Source organism: Triturus cristatus, chromosome 8 (assembly GCF_964204655.1).
Source record: "Triturus cristatus chromosome 8, aTriCri1.1, whole genome shotgun sequence".
NCBI lineage: Eukaryota > Metazoa > Chordata > Amphibia > Caudata > Salamandridae > Triturus > Triturus cristatus.
The window spans coordinates 384285185-384306128 of record NC_140591.1 but is presented as its reverse complement, the minus strand read 5'-3'; the positions used below and the strand labels follow the sequence as shown (position 1 = coordinate 384306128).

The following is a 20944-nucleotide window of genomic DNA, read 5'->3' as shown; positions in this document are numbered from 1 at the left end:
TGACTAAACACTTTGTAGTCCAAAATTACACCAAGTCAGTGTACTTTTTGTGATGCTTTTCTCCAATTAAATATTCGGTGAATCAGTTCGATATGCTTTGTATTATACCTCTGAAACTTAAACCAGACACAAACTAATTCCTGATTTTAATATCTAGCAGGACATAATCATGGTTTCATTCACCGTCCTATTTTTCAAATGCCATTGTTCTGTGTGTGTTAGAAAAGATGTAGACTTTCTGCTTTTGGGCAATCCCGGTGAAGTTCTTTTTAAATGGCTGGTCGAAAATACAGATGAAACTGGTCGGCCAATCACCAAAGAGAGAGATTTTAAAGCTATGATTCTTTTCCAATTATCTGGTAAGCACAATAAGTAAACCTTTATATTAAGATTGCAACTCCAGGATAATGGTAGAAATTACCAAACTGATTCAGTAAAAACCTACACTTGGGAATAAATAAATCCAATAATGGCCATTAAAAATTAACATGCATGTCCTCAGATATGCCTTGCATTGCTCTCCAGAGACAAATTTAACACTTATGAAAAGGGATGACATTTTTAGCTCGTGGCACTACTATAACGTAGCCATTTGTGGATAAGCTATTTTATTTAGGCAACTTTTTTCAGGAGGTTCAAGTTCAGGCTTACAATGTGTACTGTCAATTAAGGAAAACTTACTTGCTTTGTTATGGATAGATTGTACATTTGTCCTTTAATATCAATACCTGTTTATTTATATATTCTGGCTAGCGTGTGAAGATATATTGCAAGTGATCAATGTGTTCTTATCTCAGTTTTGAAGTTTATATATATATATATTTGTTTTTTCCTGTTTTTTTAGTGAAGAAACAGTGTCTTATGATTCAAAATATTTTTGAAGACTCAATTGCAAGCTATTCTGGCACAACAGAGGGTCTAAAACAGGTGTTACTGCAAAGGGCACTGGAGGAAAAGCAGTTGATAATGGACTGTGGCAATCGGGGAAGCGCTGGAAGACTTAGGAGGGTGTTACGTGAACTCCAAGAGGAAGAAATTGCAGAGAAGAGATTCAAGGACAAAAAAGCCAAGCAGAGTGGACCGGATTATATAAGAGTTGCTAACCAAGCTCATGCCGAAAGCACAGCTTCTCAGCCTGGTTATGCGAGTTCATGGATGAATTTTCAGAAACTTGAGAACCTGGCCCTTTTAGCAGGAATGGCTAGTGTCCTTCATTTAAAATCCACAAGTAAATATGATGAAGTAGAACGTACAAAGTAACTTGTCTTGGAGTCCCCACTTAAATCCAAATATCAAGGCCAAAACATGCCTCCCTTTCACCACCTCACCAGTTAATACCCCAAAAACTATTTCCTACACAAGAGCTGACTGTTTCGAGCAATGGAGTAACACCTACTAGACCCAGCAAACAAGATCTCAAAATGATGGTACCCTTGGCACCACATATTTTGACACCACAAGAGTTTGTGCCTCACGGCTCACAGTCACACAGTCTGGCCTACAGTGACTTTCCATCTGCAGCACCATCTGTGAATGTGAACCATACCCCTTGCCATGATGACCAGTTTGCAAGCAACAAAAGTTTTGACCATTATGTAAGCAGAGCTATATGAGTGCTGCCTTTATACACATTTGTATATTGTTAAGCCTGTATGTCAGCCTTTTTTCCTTGGTTAACGTAACATGCCTTTTGCTGCCAAAACCACATAACTTAAACCTGTTATCTCTGTGAAAATCCTTGATACTTATTAAAACATAGAATTAATATGGTGCATTCATTTCCTCAACATTAAGGCACAGATACCTACCTAATAAAATGTGAATAAACAAATGGAAAACTGTTTGATATTATCAGTGTAAATGGTTGCTTTTCTTTTTCCCCCCTCAGGACAATGAAGAATCATTTTATTTGATGAGGGAGGAAAGTCCATCATTCAACACTGGGGTAATGTTTTTTTAATTTTTTTTAAGGTACATAGGAAATAGTATTTCCACTTGTATGGCCTAATTATGACTTGCTTTCTCTCTAAGGAAATGGTATATAACTTCTTCTCCATAATTAATCTAAATGAAAGCTATTCTGTTGGCCCTGGTTCCTGTCTGAACGAGGAGTGTGTCTGGTTGCAAGCTGAAATCGAACACTTAAAAGGTGCGTGCTGATATTCTACATTTCAGTGTAAACTGCAAAAAATTCCCATTAATAATTCTTTTTTCCACCCGAACACATGCATTGCCAAAAAGTATGCTTGTTATGTGTATATTGTATTTATTATTTCCTGCCTTTAACAACTGTATTTATTTGATTATAGCACAGTTGCAAGGCACCCGCAATAGGGAGCTGGCTCAACAGCATTTGCAAGCTGCGCTGTCTTCTTTGACCAATTCACGGAATTTAACAGATACAGCAGCATCAAAAATAAGCAGTCGGTCATTCACTGTACAAAAGGTATTTGTTTTCTTTGGCACTCTTTTAGCACAGGTAAAGTTTATATTGGACAAACCTTGTAGATTTCCGGCATGCGGACTTTAAAATCTTTCTGCATGCAATGATTTTAAATATGGCTAAATTAGACTCCTGGAGCTAACCTAGCAAATATTACATTGTTAGCCATGTATAGATGCCAAATCAAAAAAACACTTTCTTCCTATATGTATTTTTTAGTATGTAACCTAACATGATGGCAAATAGTTAATAGTTGTATTATTTTGCAGACTGTGCAGCAGTTGGTGAAGGACTCAAATGATCCTTCACTGTTCAGAGATGTTCTCGTTCCAGAGAGAAAATTGCACAAACTCTTGGAGGAAGCAAAGGCAGCTTGGGACAATATAGGTTTTCTTCGCATTGGTATCAGAAAAACACTTTTTTCTCCAAAAGAACTTGCATCTGCAAAAGGTGTAACGAAGGGCCGTGCTGGAACAGCTGTCCTTGATGAGGAGAAGTTTGATGCATTATTTAGTAAGATATTACACATGTTCAAATTAACATTCAGTCGATCTTGGATTGTGAAAATTCATTATTATACATTGTGGTCTCTATCATATATCATTTACAATGACTCCATCATTACTTAACAGCTGTCTGCAAAAGAGCAAGAAGAGCTTAGTTATTATGCAGTACCCATTCAGATATACATGCATCTGGCACTGCATCCATGCGCACTGGGGCATACCGTGAGGTTGAAGGTGTCACAAAAGCAAAACAATGAACAGGTCCAGGTGTAGATTAACTGATGCTTACGCCTAAAATCTGTGCGTAGCACAGTGCGCTGCCTCACTGGTATTTTGCTGCTTCTGTCCATTCATCTTGACATACAACACAACAGGTAACATTACACCTACAACAAGCCAGGACGATTGGCTTTGTAAATAGTTGTAAGTTGCTTAAGATATATAAGCAACAACTATCACTTTGAGTTAGGAAAACAGGTTCGAGCCTTTACCTCATGTGATTTAAAAAATGTATGATCTTTTGTCATTTTACTGGAGCTCGAATTTCAAGCGCTCCCAGTTTCCGCTATTTAAAAGTGAAAACCTAGCCCCTGTTACAGAGAAAGTGAGGGGTAGAGAAGGGCACCTGACGATTGACAGTGAGCACCGGCAGGACCCGGCCCACTTAAAGCCCTGGGGCCGAGAGTCTAGGACTGCCTGCTCTTTCTTATGAAAGGCCCTGTGCTAGAAATCAGGTTTGACCCTGGCCTGCAGGCTTCCCCTCATGAAAACAACAAAACATGAACGGGCCCTTCACTGAAGCCAAAAATCTGTGCTTAGCACAGTGCGCTGCCCCACTGGAACTTTGCTGCTTCTGTCCATTATTTTTAAATATAACACACGTACCACTACACCTACAATAAGCCAGGGCTATTGACTTTGTCGTTGGTTGTAAGTAGTTTAAGCTGAATAAGCAACAACTATCACTTCAGTGTATATAACACTGAACATGTTACTCGTTTTTGATGGCGAAGCTGTAGCCTATGGTTAGAGCAGCAGTTAAGCAACAAATATCACTTTGAGTTAAGAAAGCAGATTCGAGCCTGCACCTTCTGTGATTTAAAAAATGTATGCTCTTGTGTAATTTAACTGGAGCTAGAATTTTAAGCGCTCCCAGTTTGCGCTATTTAAAAGTGAAAAGCTAGCCCCTGTTACAGAGGCAGTGAAGGGTAGAGAAGGGCACCTAAAGATTGACAGTGATCACCGACAGGACCTGGCCCACCTAAAGCCCTGGGGCCGAGAGTCTAGGACTGCCCACTCTTTCTTATGAAAGGTCCTGTGCTAAGAATCAGGATTGACCCTGGCCTGCAGGGCTCCCCAGTGGCCCGGAATGGGTCACTGTGTGGGTGCTGCTGGAAGAACGGCGTTGACTGCAGCTCGATCCTGCACGATTGACAGTTTAACATTGACCGCCTTGAGGCAGTTGCAGCATATCTTACCTGAGATATGCTGGAATCCCTGAAGTTTTCCTGCTTTCAAAGTGTAAAGTTGGAAAATAAAGAGACGGAGGCCGATTTATCATGCCCCTTTTATTGCCCTTGCACTCTCACAGTATTGGTTATTGCAGCAGAGCAATGACGTCACTTCCAGCGCTCCCGGATGTGAGTAGGCTTTTGCGAGTCCACCTGATTAATTCAGGTGTATGCCTAAAGGTGAGTGCAAACCGGACATGTTGTAAACTTTAACATTTTGGCATTTTAATAGTTATATATGTATATGGATGCTACAGTTGAAGGAGTGGCGAGCTACTCTCTATTGAGGACCCAAGTTCGAGTTCGAGTCCCAGCTCCTGCAGGCTGAAATGGTTTTCATTGGGCAGAGGTGGGGTGGTAAAGTTATTTCAGTTTGTTTGATATGGGGAATGTTGTCTGATAGAATGTGTGATAAATATGGTGTGCAAGGCCTTGAAGTTGAGAAGAATTTCAGGAATGTTTTTCAGTTTTCCAGACTGTCATTGGAATTGTTACATATAATTGAACTGGCCATTAGGATAATGCTATGGCATATATATGCTATGGTCTTTTTGGTGTATTGAACTTCTACTTGGTTTGATTATAAAAAAGATATCAGGTGTCCAAGATTGATGACTCTGCCGAACATACGATTAACTGTGCAAGTAGAATTTATTAACCTGCTGGATCACCAAATCCTAATCATTCCTTCTATGCAAATCACACTGTAGAATATATCCAGGGGGCAAACAGCGCAGCTACTGTGTAATGGCAGAGAATTTTGTTATATTGCCACATCATTTGGTCCTCGCTTGTTGGATAATTTGAGTAGCCGTATTATATTGCAAAAGTTTAGCCTGCTATCGTACCCACACTGATCAGAGTGTATTGTGTTCTTATTTAGGCCATGGTTAGTAAAAGTGAAGATTATCTTGCAGTACTTGTGCCTCAAAATAATGAATCCGTCGCCTCCAAGTGTAATCTAGTTAACAGCAAGGGCTATTTTTGCCAAGATACTGTTAATATACTTTTGACATTACTGTTTTACAACATGCTGATTGTGCCACATTCTCAGCATGCCGATGTTTAATTACAACATCAGCGAACTTTTCAGCATTTAAAAATGCACTGTCTGCTGTGTCATGGTACTCCTCTAGGGCTTTTTAAATATCCTCAAGGATCTTTGAGTCACCTGATCTCAAATGTGATTGTTCCAGTTGTGCTATCTCTTTTTCTAATTTAGATAGTCTGTCTCGTATGGAACGTAACACTCATTTGTGATTCGAGATTGCCATCCCCCTTATGTACACTATGAATGCCTCCCAGACCGTTGAGAAAGAGGTCACTGAGCCTATATTGTCTCAGATAAGCCCTGTATGGATGTGGCTATATCCTCCCGAAAGACCAGGCCCAGTAAGGAGTATGGGGGAACCTCCAAGAGAAAGGGGAAAAGTGCTTGGTTCATAATTCTATGTATAACATAACCGATAATGACCTTAATATATTTTTGGAAGCGTGTCCCAGGTGAAAACCCGGGTAAGTAGACTCTTAGATATCAGCCAGTAATCAATTCTGGTGTGCGTGTTGTGGGGTGCAGAATAATGTGTGAAACCTGGGGTGTCATCAGAGCGCTGTCGCCACACATCTAGCAGACTTAACTAGTCAATAATACCTACTATTGCTCCAGCGGCAGCAGAAGGGTGACTTGGAGTGCCCTTGGAGCAGTCACGGGTAGTGTCCAATATGCAATTAAAGGCGCCTCCCCAATTTGTGGAAGATCAGTCGCTTTAAGTAGACGGGAGAAGAGTGAATGGCAAAACTGCGGATCTTCGTGGTTGGGGCCATATATATTCCCTAAGTTAACATTTAGTCCTTCTTTGTGGCAACAGACCATATAATGATTAAGCACACATGTGTGACCTTCATTTACAGGACACCCTGCTCCGAAGGGTTGCCTGGGGTGACCTATATGAAATAAAAGGGGATTTTGAGGCTTGGCAAGTAGCTTTAAATGCGGAGTCGAAGTGGCAGTAAACTGCACACACGGGCTCTACAATGGCAGACCTGGGACAGAATTGAAAGGGTACTTATGTTGGCGTCATCAATGCTAGAAGCTCACTGGTAATGTTTCAAGTACAGGACCTGGGTATATGATATATCATTTTACAAGGGACATATCAGTAATTCACGAAAAATGTCAATCTTGAAAATGCCGCTACAAGAGCCTTGTATGTTTGTCAGGTGTAAATACCTTTTAGCCGCCTTGCATTAGCCAGGAAGATACTGAACTGTGATATTTGGCATCACAAAATAATACCAAGCGAGGAAGTCAAAGTATTGTCTGTGCGAGAAAGACCCACAGCTCAATTTTTCATATTTAAAGTGTATTTCAATTTGTGCTCCACAGTATGTACATCTGTTGAATGTACAAATAATTATTTAAAAGTATTGAAAGCAGAAAAAGTGATGCCAGAGAATAAAGGAGGACATCTTGGAAAAGGAAAGAAACAAGGGCCATAGAAAAAATGGTTATTAGAGGTATGCCCACATTATAAAATATTACACCTAATCTGTACAGAGGACACTTCAATCTACAAAACAGATTTACTAACAACGGCCAGTAACCTCAGAAGACACTCTCTTCAATAATGACAATTTTTATTATAGTCTGCTTTCTACACCAGTCACTTTCAACTGAACATTTGCCTCAGATTGCCTAGAGGTTTGTGTTTTGAGATTAGGATGATATCAATTGTACAATTTAAAGAGAAACTAAGATGCAGTTTTTTATTTATTTAATTATTTTATTTAATTATTTAATTAACAGTTAATAGTACTTCGGATGGCTCTTCTTTCTTTTTGAGGCAGCAGTGTGAAACACGCTTCCTTGCAAAGAGTATGATCTGCTCTGCATGAGTTTCGTTTTACCCTGCTGTTTTCTTTCTTGTGATAGTTTAGTTAGGTAAGCCCTTAATAGAAGGAACATGTAAGTAATTCAATTATTGTTAGCTATGTACTTAATATATTACTGTAATCGGCTTCAAATTCATGTTCTGCAGAGACAAAGCATTGTGTTTTGGAATTAAATTGTGAAGTAAGTTTAACGTGATCTCAAAGTTAAATTGTTCAGTTTTAAGAATACATTATTAACCTAATAAGTCACCAAACCAGCTTCTCTGATTTGCATGAAGCCAAATCAATACCACCACACTCAACCATGTGGAGGTTATTGTACCAAGACACTATTTGTTCATTCTCATGTCCTATCCTAATAGCCATGCAAATGTGGTGAATGCACACAAGACACAAAATTATTAATGATGTGGGTACAAGAATTGCTTGAAAAGTGGGAGACTTTTAGACGTCTCACAAAGTCCTGTGCTACATGTTACCAAGTACAGAATTAAATTAATTGGTCTTATCTCTGCATTAGAGTAGACGGAGAATTTCATTAAAGAAGCAGTTGACAACATTATACAATATGTAGCACTGAACAAAGTAAAAGAAGGATCCTTGCAGACTTCAAGCTCAGCAGATTACATTATCCCCAAAGATACAGTATGAAATTATAAACTCCTTTTTATACCGCTTGCATTAACAATTTGATGCATGAAAGTATATATTTTGAAAGCACATCACTTGCAAAAATGAAGGTTATCATCAACCCATATTGACTTTCTGCCTCAGAAAATATAATTTGTTACTGACACGTAATACATTTACAATCTAATTAACATATTTTGCTTACTAAATGTACAATAAAGTACTTTCTTTTGTTATAGTTCTTCATAAATCACTTTCTGCTGAGCAGTGTACATTGCATTCAGACAACAGTACAGCATTACCAGATTATACCCCAACAGAGGATGACACAGATGAAGCTGCAATTAACGCTGGTTGAGATACGCTTTGTAGCAGCTTAAAAGTTTAAATGGATGCTCAACTTGAAGATGATTTAATTAATTACTCAGATTCTGGTTTTGAACAACTTATGGATCAAGTTGGATATACCATTCAAAATGAGTACGAAGAAATTCAAATTTGTTCAGATCAAACTAATACTACAGCTGAATCATCACCTATTTTTGAGGGCTCCAAAAAATGCATAGGGGTGGTCATACTATTGCTTTGTTGCTTTATTATTCGTTTTCGCTTGAGTGATGAGGCAGATGGCTATATGCTGATTCTCTTCTATTTGCTCTTGCCACGTGATAATTGAATGGTCAGAACTATATGTTACCTTCACAAATATATTTTAAAAAAGTGTTAAGGCCCCAAATATTACTTACTATTGTGCCACTTGCTATACACATGCTGATAAAAACACTCAGACTTGTCCTAAGCAACAATGTGTGAACGATTTGATTCAAAGTGACCCAGTGTCTTTTTTCATTCAGCATAGTCCAATTGCACAGTTACAGACTATGTTTAGATGAAAACATTTGACAGAAAAGGTGAGGAAACATCGATTTGATCATTATATGGAGAATGGGAAACAAACAATGAAAGATGTATATGATGGGGAAATGTATTTGGATTTATTTAAGAGTGGATTCCTTAAAAACCCTAACAGCCGTTCATTTGCAATGAACACAGATGGTGTTCCTGTATTTAAAAGTTCCAAAATATCAATGTTGCCAGTGTACTTAATGGTAAACGAGCTGCCTGCATCTCAAAGAAAGCTGTGTGAAAATATATTACTATATGGTTTTTGGGTTTCCGCAAATAAGCCAAAAATGTGGTCTTTCTTAAAACCATTATATAACGAACTTACACAGCTGGAAAGTGGAGTTTCATTTAAAGATCTCAACAAGTGTAGTTTTGCTTGCCACACTACACTTCTGACAATCACATGTGATTTACCGGCTCGTTGTCTTGTTTCAAACAGCACCCAATTTAATGGGACGTTTGGGTGCTGGCATTGTCTACAAGAGGGTGAAGTCACAGTTTCAGGAAAAGGGCACTGTAAAGTATTTCCTTACAATGCTGAAACCCAAAAGCCCCACCAAGGGCACTCAATACTGGTAAATCAGATGTAAACAGTGCAGTAGATAATCTCGAGAGTGGACTTTCTGATTACAGTGTAAAAGGGATCAAAGGTCCCCTGTGGTTCATGTTTTTAAAACAGTTTTGTGTAACCAGAGGATTTGTGATTGACTACAAGCATGGTGTCTGTAGTGGCATTAGGAAATTGTTGATGACTATCTGGTTCACTAGATCATATAAGCATCATTCATACTCTTTTTATGAAAAATTCAAAGTAATTAATGTCTATTTTAAACAGATAAAACCCACACTGGATGTTAGTAGAGTTCCAATGTCTGTTGATGAACTACCATATTGGAAGGCCTCAGAGTTTCGAAACTTTATTTTATTTTATGGAATGCCTGTGTTAAAACATGTTTTAGATAGATCATGCTATTCACACCTTTGTGTACTTATGAAAGCAATTCATAAGCTATCAAATGATGACATTAGCCAGGAAGATTTAAATACAGCAGAACAGCGTTTACTTTAGTTTGTGCAACTGTTTAATGATTTATATGAAACAATATTTTTGACACTGAATGTTCATCAATTGGTCCACTTAGTAGATAGTGTTTACTGCTAATTGTTTTGTTTTTGAAGATTGTAATGGTTTCCTTGTGCATCATGTGCATGGTACAGTAGGTATAAAAACACAAATTCTAGATGCAGTAAATATGATACAAATAATACCTGTGTTAATGGAAAATCATTTGCCTCCTCTTAGTGTTGAGGCAGAATTTTACCAGAGTATGATGTGTTCATATAAGAGAAAGAGACAACGATACTTAACAATAGAAAATTGCATTTACAGTGTTGGTTCTCCATACCCCTACAGCTTAACAGAGAATGAATATATAGCAGTAACTCAGATCACTCATATTTTAGGCTCGGATGTAGTAGCCTATAACAAAATATTTTTAGAACAAAGCAATCTTCTTGTTTACAGCACAAATTACACTCGTATTCAGAGGAGAGATCAAAGTGTAATAAAATATTAAACAGAATTTGGAGTGTTTGCCTATGGCAGGGTCACTCAATTGATTCTGTGTAAGCAGGCAAACGTGTCTGTTAACCTAGCACTCATGGTTCAACTTAAGTGTGAATCCTATGACATCAGGGAACCAGTTCATCTGGTAGTAGTAGTTAACAACATCACAGCTATCAGGATATTAATGATATAATGTCCCTGTTTTTACATTCAGGTGGAAAATGAATCATTTGTAAGTAAAATGCCAATTTGATTTGAAATAGATTAAGGCAAATCATGATAGAAAGTTCTCCTACATGCATGTCTCTTTTTATAGCGCATTTGATTAGAAATCATCTAGATAAGCATTCCTAACCTGTGCTCCAAGGACACCTAGGGGTCAGCGACACCTACGCAGGTGTCCTAGACTGCTCATAAAACATAGTAATGTTGGCCAAATAATAAAGTGTATATCAATATATAAACAAAATGTACAACTGAACATTCAAAAATGTTTTATAAATGTGCAGCAATATAAAATTGGAGCCTAATAATTCATTTGGTATCCTCACATTGAATTTTGGGAGCAGTGCAAGTACATCAAATACAATACAGTATGACCAATGGGTGGTCTCAATTGGGTTTAGAAAAGCTAAAACCTTTCCATTAAAAGGAAAATGTTGGGGGATTTTTGCATTTGTTTGTAAATGCTGTGAAATATTTCATAATTTGTGTATTTGTTTGATGGATGCTTGTTTCCGTCATTTGTTCTATTGTTTTGCGGTGCAAATCATCAAATATCAGATGGCTAGATGAAGATTCTACTGCATAATGTGCCTCCAGTGATTGCATAATGTGTAGCATTTATTTTTGTTACGTTATTTAGTTTATCCTTCCACATATTTTATTACTTCATTGTCCCTTAACTTCAGTGACCATGCATACAATGGCTAATGTTCATCTTTATTAACGTTAGGCATTGATCTGTTACAGTGGATGCTTATTTTACCAGTTTTGTACAAAAAGAAAGTGACAAAAATAAATAAATGTGTTAAAAAATAACCTTTGACTTACACACAGTTTGCTAAAGCACATTGTATGATCAGTTGTGTATAATAGAACACGTATATGTCATTTTGCGTTTATCTGTAATGTATCGTGCAATCATCCAACAGTTTGAAGTTTTCTAGAAAACTGAAACCAAAGTGATGGACATGCTCTTTAAATAGACAAGCATTCCTGTTAAAATAACCAGAAGCAAAAACATCTTATTGAAAGCACAATTGTACCTTTGAAGTAATCAGATACTTATTGTCAAATCATCCCAAAGTCACCAGGAACAATGTCATCTTGTACAGTTATCGTACAGTCATTTTCAAGTCATCCTTAAATCATCAGGAATAATGACACCTTCTGAAGTCATCGGATACTCATTTTCAAGTCATCCTCAAATCATCAGGCTGAGCTTTTCACCTTTGCTGATGACTTCAAGAGCTTGATGATGTCTGATGATGTGAAAATTACTTCTAATGTAGTTGGATGATCATCTGATGGCTCTAGGATGACTTCTAAATGAATCCTGTTTGACCTGGGTATGCTGCTGCCCATGGACTCCTCCCACCTCTGGAGTATTAGTGCCTGTGAAGCATGTTAATGCTACCTCTGGAGTTCAACCCTCTCTGAAGTATGTTAATCACGCTGTGATGTTTGAGTGTGGAAACAGTAATCCCACGCACACACAACGTTAAACAATCAGTCACTCACGTAATGGTGCAACTAAAACCCCACAGGCACACACAAACATAAAGACCCCTGACGCAGCTGACAGAATACAACTCCACTCAAAACATACAACATTTATTTTAACCTTTAAGAGCACATCTGAAAAGGAAATCAACATATAAAACTATTTAGAGGCAAGAGCTGTGACGTGCCAACGCTTCTGCCTCCTGCCCGATGTAAAATGCAAAGTGTTCTTACACTAAAACTACCTGCTATCAAAGACAAGTCTGCATTTGATTACTGCAACCTTGACGTAATTCACTGAAAAACGACACTTAGGAATGCACGAAGCACACATGGAGCAAAAGGCTACATAAATTGGTTAAAGATAGAGCGCAGCCGTGCCGCTGGCGCGCTGAAGGTGCGCATAAGGCAAGCCCGTCTGCGCCTGTCCGCGCCTGGACCTCACCCAGTGCCAGAACCCCCGGTTCCCACGAATGCCACAATGCCCGTCTCTGCTACGACTCCAGCACCCTCCACACACTCAATGCCGGACGATCACGCACCTGCTACCTGGCTGCCCCGAAACGCACCCAAGGACCCTTCTCCTGCTAGAACTGCAACCTCACCAGCATCCGGCCCACCAACCCACCTACCAAAGAACCCAACTACCTCAGATGCATCCTCCTCAATACCCGCTCCGCACGCAAACACGCAGTTGAACTCTGGGACCTACTCGACTCCAACACTCCAGATGTCGCCTTCCTGACGGAGACCTGGCTGAACCCCTCCTCGGCACCCGACATCGCCATAGCCATCGTCCACAGGAACACTCTCAACATCTCAACAAATACCGATGACGCCCTCAGCACCGCCGAACACCTGCACTTCTAGATTCACACCAATCCCAACACCACCCTCAGAGGAACCCTCGTCTACAGACCCCCCGGACCCCGACCACAGTTCAGCGACTCCATCGCTGACTTCATCAGCACACACGCCCTCGCCTCGACGGACTACATCCTCCTCGAGGACCTGAACTTCCACCTCGAGAACAACAACGACTCCAACTCCACCACCCTGATCGACAGACTCCAACTCCACCACCCTGATCGACAACCTCACCAACCTCGGACTCAAGACAACTCGTCAAAACACCCACTCACTCTGCCGGCCACACGCTGGACCCCATCTTCTCCGCAAGCCTCCAATTCTCCTTCAACCACACCACCGAGCTCCACTGGATCGACCACCGTTACATCCACTTCACCTTCCAGAAACCCACCAGGCACCACTGCAACAACCAACAGATGTCATGCCGCTGCTGGAGCAAAGTCACCGAAGACCAGCTATCCACCTCCCTCGCCCGGAGCCCACCCGCTGACCCAACCGACCCCGACGCCACCGCTCGCAACCTCAATCAATGGATCGACGACTGCACCAACACCCTCGCCCCGCTCAAGAAGCCCTCCAACAGCCACACAAGCACAAAGCCAGCTGGTTCACCGAAGACCTCCAGGCCTCCAAGCAAACCTGCTGAAAGCTACACAGCCCACAAGAATTCCATCCGCAGACACCACCACCTCATCAGATCCGCCAAAAGGACCTCCTTTCAAGACCGCCTAGACAACAACGCGCACAACAGCAAAGAGCTCTTCAACATCGTGAAGGAACTCTCCAACCCCAGCTCCAAATCCAATGACATCCCACCTTCGCAAGACCTATGCGACTCGCTGGCCACCTTCTTCCACCGCAAGATCGCAGACATCGGCGACAGCTTCAACGCCATGACCGCCCCAGCAACCACTGAGACCCCTGCCCCCACAACCACCATCCGCACCAACCGCCTGCTCTCCTGGACCAACATCAACGACGACAACATCATCAAGATCATGAACACCGACCACTCCGGATCCCCGTCAGACCCCTGCCCACACCACATCTTCAACAAAGCCAGCACTGCCATTGCACCCATCTCCGGAAAGCCATCAACATCTCCTTTGAGACAGCGACCTTCCCAGAGAGCTGGAAGCACGCAGAGATCAACGCCTTACTCAAGAAACCCAAGGCAGACCCCAAAGACCTCAAGAACTTCCGACCCATCTCCCTGCTCCCATTCCCGGCGAAGGTCATCGAGAAGGGCGTCAACAAACAACTGACCAGCTTCCTCGAGGAGAACAGCATCCTAGACCCCTCCCAATCCGGGTTCCGCAGCATCCACAGCACTGAAACTGCCCTCATCGCTGCCACCGATGACATCAGGACTCTGCTAGACAACTGGGGAAACCGCGGCCCTCATCCTCCTGGACCTGTCAGCCGTCTTCGACACGGTCTGCCACCGCACTCTACGAACACGCCTCTACGATGCCGGGATCCAAGAGAAGGCCCTGTACTGGACCACCTCCTTTTCGGCAGAACACAGAGCGTCCACCTACCCCCCTTCCACTCCGAAACCACCGAGATCATCTGCAGCGTACCCCAGGACTCATCCCTCAGCCCAACGCTGTTCAACACCTACATGGCACTGCTCGCCCACGTCGCCCAACTGCACGACCTCAACATCATCTCGTACGCCGATGACACCCACGTGATCCTCTCCCTCACCCAGGACCTCCACATCGCCACAACCAGCCTCCACGAAGGAATGAAGGCCGTCGTCGACTGGATGAGGAACAGCCTGAAGCTGAACTCGGACAAGACGGAGGTCCTCGTCCTCGGATCCACCCCCTCAGCCTGGGACGACTCCTGGTGGCCGACTGCACTAGGAACATCCCCAGCACTCTAACAGCACCTCCTGAGGCGGAAGCCGGGAGCAACGATAGCTTGACAATTATTTTAATCTAGTGTGAAATATTGTGTTTTTAACTCACTGATCCTCTGGGCACTCGACTCGTCAGTTACAGGCATCCCCGTACAGCAGATTTATCGCTGCCGCGGGTGAGTGTTTGTTTTTCTTGCTTGCCGCCATTTCCTGGTCCCAAAGGACACGCCCACTTGTGTTGGCCACGCCCCATCACCAGGCTATTTAAACACGCGCTGAGTTCTAGCGCTGCACTCTAACAGCACCTCCTGAGGCGGAAGCCGGGAGCAACGATAGCTTGACAATTATTTTAATCTAGTGTGAAATATTGTGTTTTTAACTCACTGATCCTCTGGGCACTCGACTCGTCAGTTACAGGCATCCCCGTACAGCGGATTTATCGCTGCCACGGGTGAGTGTTTGTTTTTCTTGCTTGCCGCCATTTCCTGGTCCCAAAGGACACGCCCACTTGTGTTGGCCACGCCCCATCACCAGGCTATTTAAACGCGCGCTGAGTTCTAGCGCTGCACTCTAACAGCACCTCCTGAGGCGGAAGCCGGGAGCAACGATAGCTCGACAATTATTTTAATCTAGTGTGAAATATTGTGTTTTTAACTCACTGATCCTCTGGGCACTCGACTCGTCAGTTACAGGCATCCCCGTACAGCGGATTTATCGCTGCCGCGGGTGAGTGTTTGTTTTTCTTGCTTGCCACCATTTCCTGGTCCCAAAGGACACGCCCACTTGTGTTGGTCACGCCCCCTTCCAACACTCTCCCCACTTCCATAAAAGATGTATACCTACCGGAAGCGCAGCGGGCGCGACGATTGCGCGCCGAAGGCGCTCTTAAGGCAAGCTCGTCTGCGCTCGTCCGCGCCGAGACCGGGCCTAGGGCCACCCCTCTTAGCCCTACTCCACCAAGCACTCTTTCAACCCCCACACTGATCAAATACACTTCAGCTCAACTCCGTAATATTAATCCTCCGGCGAACCTTTCACATCATGTACCACATCTGATATATATGGACCCCATGGTAGGTCCTCACAAATGTCCAACATGCACCTTTCATACCCCCCCTGCTAACACCCCTTCACAGGTCTTAGCAGCACTCATCAATGTCCGTTCCCTCCCTAAACATAAAACTGAAATCTTAGAGTTCATTGTGTCACATAATCTTGATCTCTTATTCATCACTGAGACTTGGGGTGACGACTCCTCCGGTCCGGATTTTAAGGCAGCCACCCCCGAAGACTATTGCGTGCACAGACTAGACAGAACTATAAGAAAGGGCGGCGGTCTAGCCATCATTTATAGGAATTGCTTCACAGTCAAAATTATCGATCTTAAATACAAAGACTGCGAGGCCTTTTCCTTTTCCGTCAGCCTCTCTGGCAACCAGTCATTTGTAGGCACGCTAGTCTACCGCCCGCCTGGGTCCAGATCTAAATTCCTCAACAACCTTAACAACTTAATCGAGGTCACAGCTGGAGCTCCACAATACACCATATTAGGAGACTTCCATTTCCACCTTGAATCCCCATGCGATACTGACACCATCGCTCTAATCAACGATCTATCAGCAGCCGGACTTCAGCAAACTGTTCATCAACCCACACACGAGGCAGGCCATACCCTAGATGGGATATTCACCAATAACCCTTACATTCTGATTTCAGATGTGATCCCTCTTATTTGGACTGACCACTCAGCAGTCTGCTTCTCCATAAAAATCAAATCTCCTTTACTTTCAATCAGATTATCTCCTCCTATCCCCTTTAGAGATTGGAAAAACATCAATACCTCCCTTCTTGCCTCTATGCTGATTGAGAGCATCATCCCCACTGAACCTAATCCGTCACTAGCCTCCAGTTACTACCTCAACAGCTTACATATGGCTTGTTCTCAATTAGCACCTCTAAAAACTTCCCAAAGTAATAGAAAGTCTCCTTCTGCCCCTTGGTTCTCGGAAACCCTTCGTCTTCAGAGACAACATTGCAGAAATTGCAGAAATTTGGAAAGACACTGGCGCCGTTATTACAATCCCATTGACAAAATCTCATACAAAAGCGCCCTCTCCAAATATAAAAACCTCATCAGGCAAAAGATTCAGCAAAAAAATTGTTTCAAGTGGTTAATCAACTCTCAAACCCCCCTGCCCCCCGCTCTGATCTATATCAATCTCTCTGCAACTCCCTTGCTAATTTCTTTAAAGACAAAGTCACCTTAATCTTTTCAGCCTTCACTCATAAATCTTCCTCCACTACCACAACGAATCAACCACCACCTTCTAACGCTCGTTCTTTCTCTGTTTTTAAAGCAGTCACTAAGGAACAAATCCTCCGCTTAATTTCCAGCACTAAATCAGGATCCCCCCTAGATCCTTGCCCTCCGGCTATTCTCAACCTTATTCCAGAAGCCATTGCCCCTGCTTTGACTAACATTTGCAACGCTATGTTCACTACTGGCTCATATCCCTCAGTGTGGAAAGAGGCTATCATCAAGCCACTTCTGAAAAAACCTACCCTTGATCCTTTTCTTCCATCCAGTTACAGACCTATCGCATGTCTCCCTTCCCAGCAAAAATATTTGAAAAAGCTATGAATATACAACTTTCTAAATTCATAGATGAAAATAACTTACTGGACGAAACCCAATTTGGGTTTAGGCAGGGACACGGAACTGAAACCGCTTTAATAAAAGCGGCAGATGAAATAAGAATTACACTGGACAAAGGAGGAGCGGCAGTATTAATACTGCTAGATCTTTTTGCTGCCTTCGACACGGTCGATCATGCCACCCTGATCGACCGTGTCTCAGCAATAGGCATTCAGAACAAGGCCAAAGAACTCCTCGCCTCCTTTTTGGTCAACCGCTCACAGGCAGTAAAAATGGGCCCTTTTACTTCCCATACCTTCACCCTTCCTTGCGGAGTACCACAGGGCTCCTCGCTAAGTCCGACCCTATTTAATATATATGTTTCGGACTTGGCGAGGGTGATTAAGTCCTACGGCATTGCCCTCACGACCTATGCCGACGATACCCAATTGGTCCTATCCGTACATGATGACGGAAGGACAGTTGCTGCAAACTTGCAATTAGTTCCTGGATGTCATCAAACTGTCTCAAATTAAACTCTGATAAGACAGAGGTGATGACATTCGGGAAACTGGAACCTATCTGGTCCCCTCGATGGTGGCCTACTGAGATGGGACCTCCACCTGAACCTGTCACCAAGGTTCGTAACCTTGGAGTTATTTTTGATAATAGACTGACCTTCCACCATCATGTCAACTCCGTAGTTTCCGCTTCCTTCTTCACCCTGAAAAAAATCAAAAAACTTCTTCCCTACCTTCCCATTTCAGCTGGTAAAACTCTAATCTGCACTTTGGTTTTCTCAAAACAGACTACTGCAACGCCCAGGAAAAAGTTCTTAAAAGGCTTCAGTTAGTACAGAATGCCTCAGCCAGAATCCTACTGGGCATTCCTAAGTTCACCCCCAGGTCCCCGTATATTCAACAGCTTCATTGGCTTCCCTTGAGGAACCGGACAAAATTTAAGGCATTGTGTATTGCCTACAAAGCCATCAATAACTTAGGCCCACAATTTCTCAAAAACGCTCTCTGTCCACTAGAAAATCCAAGAAAGCTTCGTTCCTCCACAGCTCATCTGCTTAGAGTCCAACGAACAAAAAAGGCCAACTGGGGAGACAGATGCTTCGTGATTTCCACAGCCAAACTTTGGAATACACTCCCCCTCTCCATTAAAACTGCCCCAACGCTTATTAGCTTCAGGAAGAAACTGAAAACCTGGCTTTTCCCACATTAAAATCTGCCATTGCTATCGTTCTGTTTACAGAGCGCCGAGACACCCCCGGGTAGTTGTGCGCTATAAAAATTGCCAAAAACATAAACATAAACATAAACACCCACCGACCACGCACGCAACCTAGGGGTCGTCCTCGACTACACCCTCTCCATGATGAAGCAGGTCAACGCCGTCTCTTCTTCCTGCCTCAACACCCTCCGCATGCTCCGCAGTATCTACAAGTGGATCCCCACCAAAACAAGAAGGACCGTCACCCAGGCCCTCGTCAGCAGCAAACTGGGCTACGGAAACGCCCTATACGCAGGAGCCTCGGCCAAACTCCTGAAACGGCTCCAACGCATCCAGAACGCCTCTGAATGCCTGATCTTTGACATCCCTTGCCGCAGCCACATCACACCCCACCTGAGAGACCTGCACTGCTCCCCGCCTACAAGAGGATAACCTTCAAGCTCCTCACCCACACACACAAAGTACTCCACAACACCGGACCAGCATACCACAACGGCCGCCTCAGCTTCTACACCCCCACCCGCCAGCTCCGCTCAGGAGACCGTGCCCTCGCCATTGTCCCCCGCATCCGAAGAGTGACCGCCGGCGGCAGATCATTCTCCCACCCCGCCGCCAAGACATGGAACACCCTCCCCATCCGCCTAAGGCAGACCCAAGACCTTCCAACCTTCAGAAGACTTCTCAAGACCTGGCTCTTCAAACAGTAGCAGCTCCCCCCCCAGCGCCTTGAGACCCTCAAGGGTATGTAGTGCGCTTTACAAATACTATGATTGATTGAAGATAGGTACATTTTGTCATCGTGTGACTTCAGCAAATACATTTATAGTTGGTCTTGATGTCAACAAGCCCTCACCCCCAAAATGTGTATTTTATAACACCATTAAAAGTCGTTTACATGACATACTTTTTTTGTGACGCAGAGGTCACATCACTTCATAAAATATAAATTTGCTTTTCATGGTACTTCAAAACTACAAGTTGCCACATCAACACTACGTTGACTATAAGTAAGTTAACACTTTGGCATGATGTCAACATTACCCAAAAGATTACCTTTAAATTATGAGGTCATGTCAAGGTTTTATCCTGTCAGAAAAAGAATTGTTTTACAACATTTATTGAAACAATTGACCCCCTAGTCATTCATCCTGTGTTGTTTATACAACGTAGTCACGTTCTACAAATACTGCAAACATACACGCATATGTAATATATGTCCACGTGATGCCAAAGCTGTCCGAACTCATAAAACTAGTGTATTTTGGCAGGATACAATGTTGCCACAGCACATAAACACACGCTTAGGCTTTTTCATGTCATGAATATCTCCTCACATCACAAACATGAAGTTTGCCACTTTAGTGACACTGAAAGCATGACTGTTAGACCTGACATCCTTGGCGTGGGTTTTATCTCCATCTTTTGCCTCTGCTACCTGGATTTTTGACGCTGTGCTGGATTTCGTTTTTGCTGGTTTAGATGCTTTGGACACTCTGCCACTGCTAATCAGTGCCAGAGTGTAAGTGCTCCCTGTGTAAAATATCATATTGATTGGATATACCTGATTGGCATATCTGTATCACCAAGAAGTCCCTAGTAAAGTGCACTGTGTGTTGCAGGGCTGGTGATGACAGATGCTACTAGTGGGTCTGCAGCGCTGATTGCGCCACCCACATGAGTAGCCCTAAAATGGTGTCTCAGGCCTGCCACTGCATGCCTGCATGCAGTCCCTGGACTGCCATGTCCTCCTGGCCAGTGTCCGCACTGGCCGGGCCTAACCCTTCCCTTTTTGTGCACGTCAGTCATCCCTATGGAAGGCCCAAGGTAGCCCCCTGGGCAGGGTGCAGTGTATATAAAAGGTAGAGCATGTACTAGTGCAGGTACCATGCTCTGGTAGTGAACAGCGGCCATTTTGTGTGTTCACTGCTGCAAGGTTATCTTGCTCCATAGGCTAACATGGGGGAGGCTGGTGCCAATGGCTATCAGCCTACCTTCCCATAGGAACAAGATAAGACATGAGTGTTTGATATCCCTGAGCTCAGCATTTAATAACACATCTTTTAGGAGAGGTTGTTTTTAAATCCTGAGTTGGAGAACAGTACTTTTTAGAGAGTAGCTGTTCTCTTGTCTGACCCTTCTGTGTGCCTGGGCAT

The 20944-nt window shown here is 43.0% G+C and overlaps 2 pseudogenes; both read left to right on the top strand.

Annotated features, from left to right (window-relative positions):
• The first annotated feature begins 169 nt into the window (after nt 1-169).
• LOC146802163 (uncharacterized) lies at nt 170-3072 on the top strand (annotated as a pseudogene).
• A 2857-nt stretch (nt 3073-5929) lies between these two features.
• On the top strand, nt 5930-10648 carry LOC146802162 (uncharacterized; annotated as a pseudogene).
• Nucleotides 10649-20944: the final 10296 nt, after the last annotated feature.